The sequence below is a fragment of the Grus americana genome, chromosome 17, assembly GCF_028858705.1.
Source record: "Grus americana isolate bGruAme1 chromosome 17, bGruAme1.mat, whole genome shotgun sequence".
NCBI lineage: Eukaryota > Metazoa > Chordata > Aves > Gruiformes > Gruidae > Grus > Grus americana.
The window spans coordinates 7,385,262-7,397,625 of NC_072868.1; positions in this window are offsets into that span (position 1 = coordinate 7,385,262).

Below are 12,364 nucleotides of genomic sequence, written 5' to 3' on the forward strand. Positions count from 1 at the left end.
AACAAGTTCTGATATTACTCTACATTTCAGAGTGTCATTAGTAATTCAGGAAATACCAAGGTATTTCGCAGACAAGGAAAAAGAATTCTGCAAATATTTCTTAAGCAATTGTATGCAACATTCATTCACAGGCAGAGGATAAAATTAGTACTGCAACCCTTGTTTTACTGTCTTTCTCTCAATCGCTCAGCTGTATTTCTCTTAAAATCACTCAGATTCCAGTCCTGCAATTCGTACATTTTTAATCTCTTCTGTGTATTCAGATAACTGCTTGTTCTTTCAAGAGATGTGAGAATGTTTTGGGAAAACAACCAGTCCTGGACATTAGCACTGTGCAAAGATTTTAACACAGAAGAAAAACACGATTCAAAGGGGGGGAAAAAAAAGAAAAAAAATGTTTTGCTAGTTGTTATAATTCTGATTTGCAGTGCATATTTCTTCATCTTTATATGATAGCAGAACAATACTTAAAATACAAAATGAAAAACCATACCAACAATTCTAACTTTAGGATGCAAATAAAAATAATTTTCATTACTTAAATTAAGCCTGATGAAAGAGATGCTTACAAGTCACCTCACCAAAATAATCTGAAGTGGATACAGATTATCAACTCCTTGACCACTATTGTTGTCCCATGCTTGTAAACCTGACATAGAGATAAACACTAATTCACAAAGACGAAGAATATGCTTTCTAAACTGTGAATTTTTCAAACTAGAGACACTATCGGCACATATATTTCAGATCCAGCTCCCAAATAAGGCCTTAGGATTTAATTAAACTAGATAGTTAAGTATTATATAAGACTTTACTGCCACTGAAAGAGGTACTATTATTACCAATCCCATTCCCAGCCACATATTCCCACTCCTTCCATTGCACTGGGTTTATTAGCAGTGAACCAGGTCAGTTTGCTCAAGCAGCAGAAAACTAGATGCAATGGTGGTGTTACACTCTGCAGCCACAAAGAGTGAAGGGACATTATTCTTTCAACAGCTAGGGTCAGTTATACCAGTTCAAATTGTCTGTACATCCCCAAAGTCACTGCTACAAAAAGAAAATTAGAGACAAATACTGGCCAGTCCTCTGGACTTTCTGTGTTTTGACTTCTCAGTGCTTCTCACTCATCTACAGTGTTTCAGGTAAGATTAGTTCTTTGCATTCCTGAGAGCAAAATGAACCTTTTAGCACTTGGCCTGTTCTTTTTTTCTCTGTGAGAGTCTATCATCTTAAAACCAAAACAAAACCATAAACCGCAAACCCCACAGTATATTTGCAGCAAACACTTGGGTTTATTTACATGTGTATGCATTTGTTTACAAAAACTTAGATCTTGATGGATAGATAGTATAAAGTATCACCAGCATTTCAAATTGCACCCAAAAAATGATATTGCTGTTTTCTCTGACAGCCTAGAAAAGAACAAAGGGACTGTATGATGAACAAATACTATGCTCCCTTTTTAAGAACCGAGCAGCATGGCTGTATAAGGCAGAGCTATCAGCAGAAAACTTGAATTGCAGCTGTCTGTATAATTTAAAAGACTGGTCCTATGTAACTCATGTATAATAATTAAAAATTCTCTTTAACATTGCTTCTATTTGCAAACATTTGTAAAGCAAATGCTATAACAAGCAATTTCTAAATAGCAGTTTATTTGAAAGGTAAGGTTGTCATTCCTGCTTGTTCTTAGGGGTTTTTTTTGTTGTTTGTGGTTTTTTTTAATTAAAAAAGTCATCTACATATATTTTTACATGATTTTGTTCTTCATGTTAAAATATGATGAAAGTTTACATAATTGTCCGACATTTAAATATTTCTATTTTGTATAGTTTTTATAAGCACTTGAAAACAATGTAAATTATTTACAGGAAAAACAAGTTCTAGTGCAGAACAACCAGGCTTGTCGTGTAACAAATTTCAAATCTGCAAGCTGTTCTTCTAAGATTTGAGCCCTAGACTAAACAACTCTGTAGCTTTGAATATACTGTACCTGAGCTGTTCTTCACCTACTTTTGCATGTTATCTATTGAAATAGGATTCTGATCTTGATTTGGATATTTCTAGAGGATAGATATTTTAAAATAAACTTATTTATACATACATAATAGGACATTTTCCCCAGACATTTAGTAAAGAATTAAAAAAAAAATCTATTTCTACTCACTCAGATACGTTCCAATAAAATACTCCTATTACATCAAATGACCAAAAGCTGTCTTCCTTACTTTTTGTGTGGAAAGGAATGGTAACAATTTCACAGATTTGGCGGGGTTTTTCCATACATAGTTCTCTAACATCGGTAGAAGTGTAGCATCCCCTAGCGTTCATTTACAGGTTATTACACTGGAAAAAAATATGCGGGCAAATAATCACTTAAATCTAGAAAATGCTATTCACAACACTTTTTTGCCATAGGATTTAATATTCATTTTCACGTCAAGTGTCTTTTAGCAGAGACACTTCAAAACCAAGACTATGGATGAGCCATCCTATACTGACCTGCGTGGATCTTACATCAGCAGTCACTATTCTGGGCCTCAGAAGAACACTAGCCAGCAGTGTTCGATGCCTTGTTAGTGAGGTAACCATGGGACAATCTGTCCTGCACTTTGATGGAAAAGAAGAGCTCACATACCTCTCATTATGCCAGGGCATAATCTTCCTCTAGCCACATCAAATGCCTCATGTGTAAATTTAATTCTAAGATGACAAACAAGCAAATGCAAAGCATTTGAAATCATTGCTAAGTTTCAGTCCAGACATGTTTTTGCCATATAAGTTACAGTTAAATATCTAGCACTATGTAAGCAAATCTTAGTAAACGTGGATAAAATGACAAAGGCTAGAAGTAAACCTGTTCTTGTATGGTGCACCAGCAGACAGCAAATGCTGAGGCAATGAGACTCCACTACTATGCATAAGAATGCATAAGGCAACCACCACCAGGGGACACTCAGATAACCCCAAGAAAAATACATTCATAAGAGCTCAACATACCCGTGACAACGCTTTCCGGAGAAAAGGAAAGTATATGAGCCCTCAAAACACATCTCTAATTTCATCACAAATCACAGACTTCTTCAAAGTTCTGTCAACACTGGAATATACGCAGAATTAGTAGTCTTGCACAAAGTACATGTGATTTTTTGAGCTTTGATACATCAGATTTAAATTCAGTTTTCCTATAAAGCTAAATAAAAATCAGGCAGATGTGTCTGAGCTTTTTATCTACATTTTTATTTACATTAAAAGTGAGCAGTTAGAAACAGAATGTCATTCATTCTGAGCTGAATATATTCCCATATATCTTAGAAAATGGGGGGAAAAAATATTTCATTCCAGTGGTATGACAATCACGCTATTACAGTTTTACGAGTTAATTAACAAAGGACATAATAGCTTAATTCAGAGTATCTGTGTTCTCTGTAGTCACCCAATGGACTTGGAGATCTAATTTACCTAAAAACGCCATGCACAATATGCCTTGAGCTTAGAGATGGGATAATTTCCAGTCAAACACATTTTTCTTTCCCTGTGTCTGGTTGTCTTGACATCATTTTAAGATTTTTTTTTCCTGATAGTGGTAGGAAGCCACCTCACCTTGATAACATTGAGCATATAAACAATTTAAAATTCAACCTCCTCTGGATGGCTTGATGACACTGTTTTGCCAGCTAAACTGATAGAAAAAGAGCTGTACTACAAACAGTTTTAATCAATCTTTCTAAGAGGAAAGATATAGTGCTTTAGAAATAAACCTCTCCACCTGTCAGCAACATAAGAGAACTGCTCGGTTTTGAAATTAAAAAGCCAAAGGACTTCATTTAGTCCCATTCCCCCAAAAATCTTCCTATGTCAACAGAATAATTCAGACAACTAGAGAGACATCTAGCAATATTGTAGATGTCCTAGAATATCCCATGTAGCCTCTAGCTTCTGCTCCCCAAGGCCAGGTGTCTCACGAGTCCTGTGTCATATGTCAGCCCCATGAAGACATCTCAGCTTCCAGAAAGCAATTAAAATTACACTAGATGCCTCTATTTAGGAAGCTAAATCCCACTCTTTGAAAAAATCTTGGACAATATGACATCATTGGGGTGCTGGTTAATGTCTACTTGGAACATTGAGGATTCAAGTCTTTCACTCACTCTGGAGAGATGCTATACAGAACAGTCAGAATTAATATATTCAGGCAGATAGACAAAAAATTACATAATTCATTGCTAGATCACCTGGCTTAAACTGCTACAGCTGGTTTGTGAAGTTCTATACAATGCTACTTCTTACAGAGAGATGTCTTTATTGATGCCTCATTAATCTCATTAGTAAAATGGTTTAATGTGATTACCATATAACAGAAAATAACAATGTTTTTCAGAAGAGATTTATCTTATGAACATAAGGAAGAAAGAAAGATAAAGCAGATATGGAGCATTTCTCCATGACTAAAACCCTTATAAAATTCGTTACAAAATTCTAACATACATACAGTTGAAGCCATGATGAACACATCTTGTACTATACTCCACTAATTAATACATTTAAAATATACACATCACTAAAAAGTGCAAAATAAAGTCACTTAGCAGTACTTACAAAAAATTCTCCTTTCATGATCTCAAGCACACACCTTATGTTATTCCAGCCACTACAATACTGTAGGCTACACCTTTCACAGTTTTGTACATGCACATGATCAGAAAACATTTCTTCCCAACATTAATACCTCACTGGCTGTTTAACAAAGTGAGTGATTAAGCTGGGAGAAGCTAATTTAATAATAGATTTTTGGGGAAAAATAAAGCAACAGAACAGACATAAGGTTAAGTTTATGTGGTTCAGTCTTGCACTCTGATATTGTTACAGTGGCAAGAGATCTGATTTTGGACAGAAAAGTAACGAACATAGATTCTTTGGTATTTTTTTGATATTTGCTTTTGTGGGTTTAGGTTATACAAGTTATATTTATAAGAACACTAACTCTCTATAGTTTCTACTTACTAATTCTCAATTTTTCTTTAATGCTTAATTGGTGTAACCATTGTACAGAAGAGAGATGATGCTATTATTTATGGAGAATAAGAACAGATGCTTACATAGAATATATTATTGGTCAACAGCTGTGACAGAACATTCCCTGTTATAAGTTAAAAGCTAATAAGGCAGGGGGGTGGAGGGGGAAGTTGCTGAAAGAAGGAAATCAGGGTTTCTATGCATCTGGCACTTAGCTATTATTACTGCGCTACCTAGGTTCAATTGGCAAATTGCTTATCTGTGATCTCAGTCTCATAGTTTGCAGCAGTCTCACATAAACTTTCAATTTGTAATATAAATAGTAGTAAATCATGACAACAAATCCAGAATTTTTTTTAAAAAAATCTCTTCTCAATTCCCTTCTAAAATTCCTGTTTTGTTGCACTTTTAGGACTGATAAAGGCCAACGATGGATTAATTTATTTATTTATTTTTAATTGTTTGATCCCATTTTAGGAGACTTGCTGCTAGGTGATTCCACATCTAAGCAATACCAATGTAATATGTTGACACACTATTACAGAGACACTAGCTCAGCAAATTTCCAAGAAAGCATAATAAATATTTATAAATATTGACTTAGGTAGAACAACCCCTAGAATGCTAAAAAAAAATTAAGGGAGTTTATCTACCCAGGTAAAAGATAAAGAAACATCAGATTAAAAAAAAGGTTTATTTTCATTTTCAATTATTTCTAGTCATTAGTTTTTCTTTGACAGACTACTTAGCATATTAATGCATGAATGAAATATTAGTCTTTGCATTGCAGGGTCATCTATTTAAACGTCACTTTAATAGCTTATTACATAAAACCCTAGGGTGAAATCCAGGCCCTATTATCTCCAGTGAGTCCAGAGTTTCACCCAGGACATTCATCTGTTTTTCCAATGCATGGAAATTATAGCCTTTCAAGGACAATAAAATCTTTTGTAGGCAAATTAAAAATTATTAATGTATCTAAGCCCTTCTTGTGTCTATTGAGGAAGCTGTGAACAATAACAGTTACTAGAAATATTGAAGGGAACTAGAAGAGTTTTTCCAACTGTAGTGTCATATTTTATTTTTCATTAGTTTGTTTTCTTGTATTACTGTTACTACTTTACAACTATCAATACTTTGGGTTTTATGCAAAATACTTTATAAAAGCATTACTCTGCCCATTTAATAAATGGTAAAAACATGGAAGGAAGAATAAATTACTTCTCCCCCTGTAAATGACAAGGTGAATTCAGTATTATGACTTGAGTGATCAGCTTGGAATATAAAAGAAAGGAACATTGGATTGAAGGAAACGGTGTACATTCTCTTTTCCTTTTGAGTGTAAATATCTGAAAGCCTCTGGAAATTGTCCAGTATTTATTCAGCTGATTTCTGTTTTCATGATTCCTTGGTGAATCATAAGATAAAGGGAAAAGGCCTTAAAACCTAAACCTTTTCACTCCTCAGTTAAAACTATATGCTACCTTCAAGCCAAAATAAAAAAGTTAGACAATATCAGTTATTAGAAGCTAATGGGCTTGAGAGGGGTCTGGGATAGAATGAGGATTTCAGTTTCAAGGTCTGTTCTGTAACAAGTAACGTATGTTGCTTCTGGGTAGTGCTATTAGCACTGGAGCATACAGGCGTACAACTCTGTAGGCACGACAATAATACTGCCCCAAGATGGGACAAGGGCGTCTTTGGAAATAAGGCTAATTAATAGCAGGGAGTTCAGCAGTCATTCTAGAAACCCTGTCTATCAGCTTGGCTGTGATCTGTAACAACAGATCTTCCCAAACCAGGTTGGATGGTGCTTATTTGTGATACACACAGATTTTGCTGCCAAAGTTTCAATTTAGGTCTTAATACAAAGTAACATATGGTGGGTTTTTTTGTTCTGTTAAAAGCCCCACAAGCTTTCAAAGCCTTTGGTCTGGCAAAGGTGAATAGAGACGATTACTAATAAATGGTCAGGGCTCATTGTTCTTGTTATACTAGATTTATAAAGGCCAGGCCGAACATCATTGCTGGCTTACCTTCTTTTTTTTTTTTTTTTTTTGTGTAGACTGGATACACAGAAGTTTTTCAAAGACTAGATAAAGTCATGAGCAGCCTGGTCTAACTTCATACCTTAATCATGCTTTGAGTAGGAGGTTGGCCTAGAGACTTCCTGAGGCCCCTTTCAGCCTGAATGTTTCTATGATTTGCAAAATAGTATACATTTGTGTTTCTCTACTAATGCAGTCTAAAACTTTCTTAAAGTTCAGGTAAAGTAAGCCTAGAACATACTTTTTTTTTTTCTAGCTATGAAGTAAGAGAATAGTTCTAGCCTGTGCTTTCATTCCTATTTACGTTTTGGTGGCACTTTTTAGTTATTCAGAAAGAACATGATACAATAAAGAATTCACTTTATCTGAAGGGAGGCAGAAATATAGAGGAAAAAAAAGTTATGCACAAGCTAATATCAATTATTGGATCATTCTACTTCTAATTCACTACCCCTCCTTCCCTTCTAGAAAACATTTCAGGCCATGACAAAAAAATTAACTACATTTGATTTTCTAAATAAAATCTTACAAACTAGTTTGTAATCACTTCATCACCTAATAGACACCCTTCAAAACAAAGAAGTGATACTAGACTGCAACCAGATTTTCAGCCTGAAAGCAGGAACCAGTCTCAGAATAAAACAAAAGATTTCACAAAACCGTAGAGATGTAGGAGCTTGTACTCAGCATACGATCTCTTAAGAATGCACTACTGCTTTAATGTATGCAGCAGTTGTTCCACCTGCTCTGCAAGTAGAATATTATTTGCTTAATAGATTCTAAATAAAAACTGCAATCAGTCACCAGAGAAATTGCACATCATTACATAACAGCCAGTAATTGATTACTAGATGCAGACATTGAACTGGATTTCTACTTTTTTTTTTTCCACAAAACAAGAAGATAGCTTTTCACTCTTACATGCTACCTAAAATCTAGTACCTGTTCCTTTCCTGCCTTTCTTAAGGCAATTATCATTCAATTACATATTACAGTAAAATAACTTCAACTGCTGTTTAATTGTAAAAGGTTTTTTGATGTACAGTTCCCATTGAGAATTTTAATTACAGGGCAGAGGCACAAATCCATACTTGCTTCACTTCCCCTGTCCCAATTACATGACCTACTCTGTATGTTCTTAACACAGTTTTCTTCTTTTTTTTTTTTTCCAGAGATAGAAGAGTGTCAAAAAATAGGCAGATTGTTCTCAAATTGTAGCACAGAATCTTAAGGATTCACTATTGTACATTTGATGCTACAAATGTTATCCCCTTTTTGCACAGTTCCATTTTTGTAAAACTGGGAAACACTTTTAGGCAGAGACTAAATCCCGAGTTTTAATTCTTACAAAAAAGAAGCCTACTTTGTAGTGGTTTATAAAGAGGAAAAAGAAGCAAGAAATACCACACAGAAACTTATCAATCATTCATCTAGAGTCCTGTCTGCAAAAACTTTAGAGGAAAGCCTAAATCTATTTCTTGGTATAAAAAATTATAGTGTGACAGAAAAACTCCCTTCTTGGCTCATATGATAATCCTTTGTTCCCAAATGGACAATGATTAATAAGATCTTGTAATTTTAATCTCAGTTATTGTTTCACTAAACATTGTTGGGGGTGGTTGTTTTGAGTTGGTTTCTTATATATATTTTGGTGTTAGTGGATCTTATTTTGCTTGTCATTAAATGCCAGTTGTTTGATCTGTTGTGCTTAAGATTTTTTTAGGTAAAGAAACATCTGATATACATATCTTGCACTTTGTTTTACTTCTATTTGTCACTATCCTTCTCAAATTAAGGTAGTAACCTTTATGCCTCATAAACCGGAATTCCATTAACTGTAGGAAGATTCTGCACAGGCAAAATGCTTAGAATAAAGAGAATATTTTACAAACATATACACTGGAAACCGGAACTGTTCAACATCTTTGTCGGCAACATGGGCAGTGGGATCGAGTGCACCCTCAGCAACTTTGCCAACAACACCAAGCTGTGTGGTGTGGTTGACATGCTGGAAGGAAGAGATGCCATCCAGAGGGACCTTGACAGGCTGGAGAGGTGGGCCCCTGTGAACCGCATGAAGTTCAACAAGGCCAAGTCAAGGTCCTGCACGTGGGTCGGCGCAATCCCAAGCACAACTACAGGCTCGGCAAGGAATGGATTGAAAGCAGCCCTGAGGAGAAGGACTTGGGGGTATTGATTGATGAAAAGCTCAACATGAGCCGGCAGTGTGCGCTTGCAGCCCAGAAAGCCAACCGTGTCCTGGGGCGCATCAAAAGAAGCGTGACCAGCAGGTCGAGGGAGGTGATCCTGCCCCTCTGCTCTGCTCTTGTGAGACCCCACCTGGAGTACTGTGTCCAGCTCTGGGGGCCCCAGTACAGGAGAGACATGGAGCTGCTGGAGTGAGTCCAGAGGAGGGCCACGAAGCTGATTGGAGGGCTGGAGCACCTCTCCTATGAGGACAGGCTGAGAGAGTTGGGGTTGTTCAGCCTGGAGAAAAGAAGGCTCTGGGGAGATCTAATTGTGGCTTACCAGTACCTGAAGGGGGCCTATAGGAAAGATGGTGAGGGACTGTTTATCAGGGAGTGTAGTGACAGGACAAGGGGGAATGGGTTTAAGCTGAAGGGGGGTCAATTTAGACTAGATGTTAGAAAGAAATTCTTTACTGTTAGAGTGGTGAGGCACTGGAACAGGTTGCCCAGACAGGTTGTGGATGCTCCATCCCTGGAAGTGTTTAAGGCCAGGTTGGATGAGGCTTTGGGCAACGTGGTCTAGTGGAGGGTGTCCCTGCCTGCAGCAGGGGGGGTTGGAACTAGATGATCTTTGAGGTCCCTTCCAACCCAAACCATTCTATGAAATCCTGGACTTTCTGTACTTTGCCTTGTAAAACCTGTATCTTCAGAACAGACAGCAAAACAGGCCCAAACACCTTAATCCCTGACCCTCAAGTACTCCTGGGCCCAGAACAAATCATAGAATCATAGAACATAGAATCATAGAATGTCCTGTCACTACACTCCCTCATAAATAGTCCCTCGCCATCTTTCCTGTAGGCCCCCTTCAGGTACTGATAAGCCACAATTAGATCTCCCCAGAGCCTTCTTTTCTCCAGGCTGAACAACCCCAACTCTCTCAGCCTGTCCTCATAGGAGAGGTGCTCCAGCCCTCTGATCAGCTTTGTGGCCTCCTCTGGACTCACTCCAACAGCTCCATGTCTCTCCTGTACTGGGGCCCCCAGAGCTGGACACAGTACTCCAGGTGGGGTCTCACAAGAGCGGAGCAGAGGGGCAGGATCACCTCCCTCGACCTGCTGGTCACGCCACTTTTGATGCAGCCCAGGACACGGTTGGCTTTCTGGGCTGCAAGCGCACACTGTCAGCTCATGTTGAGCTTTTCATCAATCAATACCCCCAAGTCCTTCTCCTCAGGGCTGCTTTCAATCCATTCCTCGCCCAGCCTATAGTCGTGAGATCATCCTCACTTTAGTGACACCGAGATGATACTTCCTTTACTGTTGCCATATGACTGTTGCTGAAGACTGCAGAGAGAAATCACCTATAGTTTCTAACCTGTAAATCTAGCAGAAAGCAAAGCAAGAACCTCTGGCAGTTCAAAATTTGCCTACAAGTATGCCTGACACTCTGTCATTCCAATGGCTGTTTGCCCCAATCTGACTTTTTAAGGCTTTACTGTACATGTGTCCCTCTTCTGTTTTTCCCAGCCTATCCTTTCCTACATCATCTCTCCCCGCCATCCCACAGTCCCAAAGGAACACAATGAATGTGTTTTGATACCACTGCACAGCTTATGGGTTATCATTCTTCCCCACAGTGCATCTATCTTGCCTACTTGATCCTAAATTCTGTTAGATAGAGTCTCTATGCTATTCTGTGTTTATACAATGATCAATTAAATAACAAATAACTAACTAAATAAATCCCAGTCTTGGGTGGTCTGTTACCACACAAAAGGAAATCATATAGCTGATTTGAGTGTGTTTGCCTTGTGATTTTTAAACTGGGTTTACTTACCCCATAGGAATGACTGGATCTTTTTTCTTCTCTGAATTTACTCAAATTCTGAATTAGTTCACCATGTTTAACTGAAGCATAAAATAAAGGAGTCATTCTTAGCTGTTTCTGTGTGGTCAAGTAGATCTCCGATTGATATCTACAACTCTGCAAAAGACATTAATTTCATTTTGCTTTCTAGATAGTAGAACAACAAATCATCAAAACTTAATAGCAGACTAAGTATTAAATCCTACGCAGTTGTTTTCAACCTAGGTGGCTGGTGGGACATAACTTTCTAATTTTCTGTTTAATTCCTTGACTAAATATTTAAAATGATAAACCAACAGAAAAACAAAAATCTGTTCTTAACTGGAGGCTATGTTTCTTTGTTTCATCTACTTTTTTTACCAGAAAAAACAACTATAAAATAAGAATAGCGATGTTTGCTGAGTGTGTTTGCTTAAAGGGTAGGACAACGGAAATGACACAGTGGACTGTGTGTGAAATGGGCCCATATATAACATAGAAATTGTGGAATCAAAGAGATAAAAAAACCCATAGGTCTTTAAACCTGGAACTTAGAGCTTAAATAACATAGACAAGCTTAAATAACATAGACACAGAATTATAAAACAGGCAGGAAAGTAGGTGGCCAGAAAAATAAATGGGTTGTCCTTATGTAGGTCCATCCAGTTATCTCAGTTTCCAAACATTAGTTAATCTGAATTCTGAAGAGATGCATGAGAAAACTAAATAAAAAAAGTATGGGGTTTCACTGATCTCTTTTTATACACAAGGACTGCTTTAAGAAATAGTTTACTTACTTTCCAAAGAGAGTTCAGCACATTAGAGATTTATCAAAAAACTCTATCATACGCATAGTAAGTAAAAAGGGACACTTCACTACCTTAGCATGATGCTGTCATCAACTGCCAGATGAGGAAAAACAGAACCTGACCACAGGGTTCTAAAGAGTAAAATTGTGGTCTGCAACATCACACCCTTTTTTTTCCCCTTGCCTCCTACACACAATGTTTTACTGCAAAAATAGGTTCAAGCCTTTTGTCAATTGAAATAATCAGTTTAGACAACTGCGATCTCCTCTTGAGCATACAGCATGTGTCTATACTAAAAAATTAAGCTAGTATATATATAAGAGCAGAAATCACTGGATATCTCTTGAAGAATGCACTTGAACACTAGTTTAATATTACTATAAATTATAGTATTTGATTGTCTCATTGTATCTCATGGTCTAAATCTTCAAGTCTTATAGGTAGCAAATCT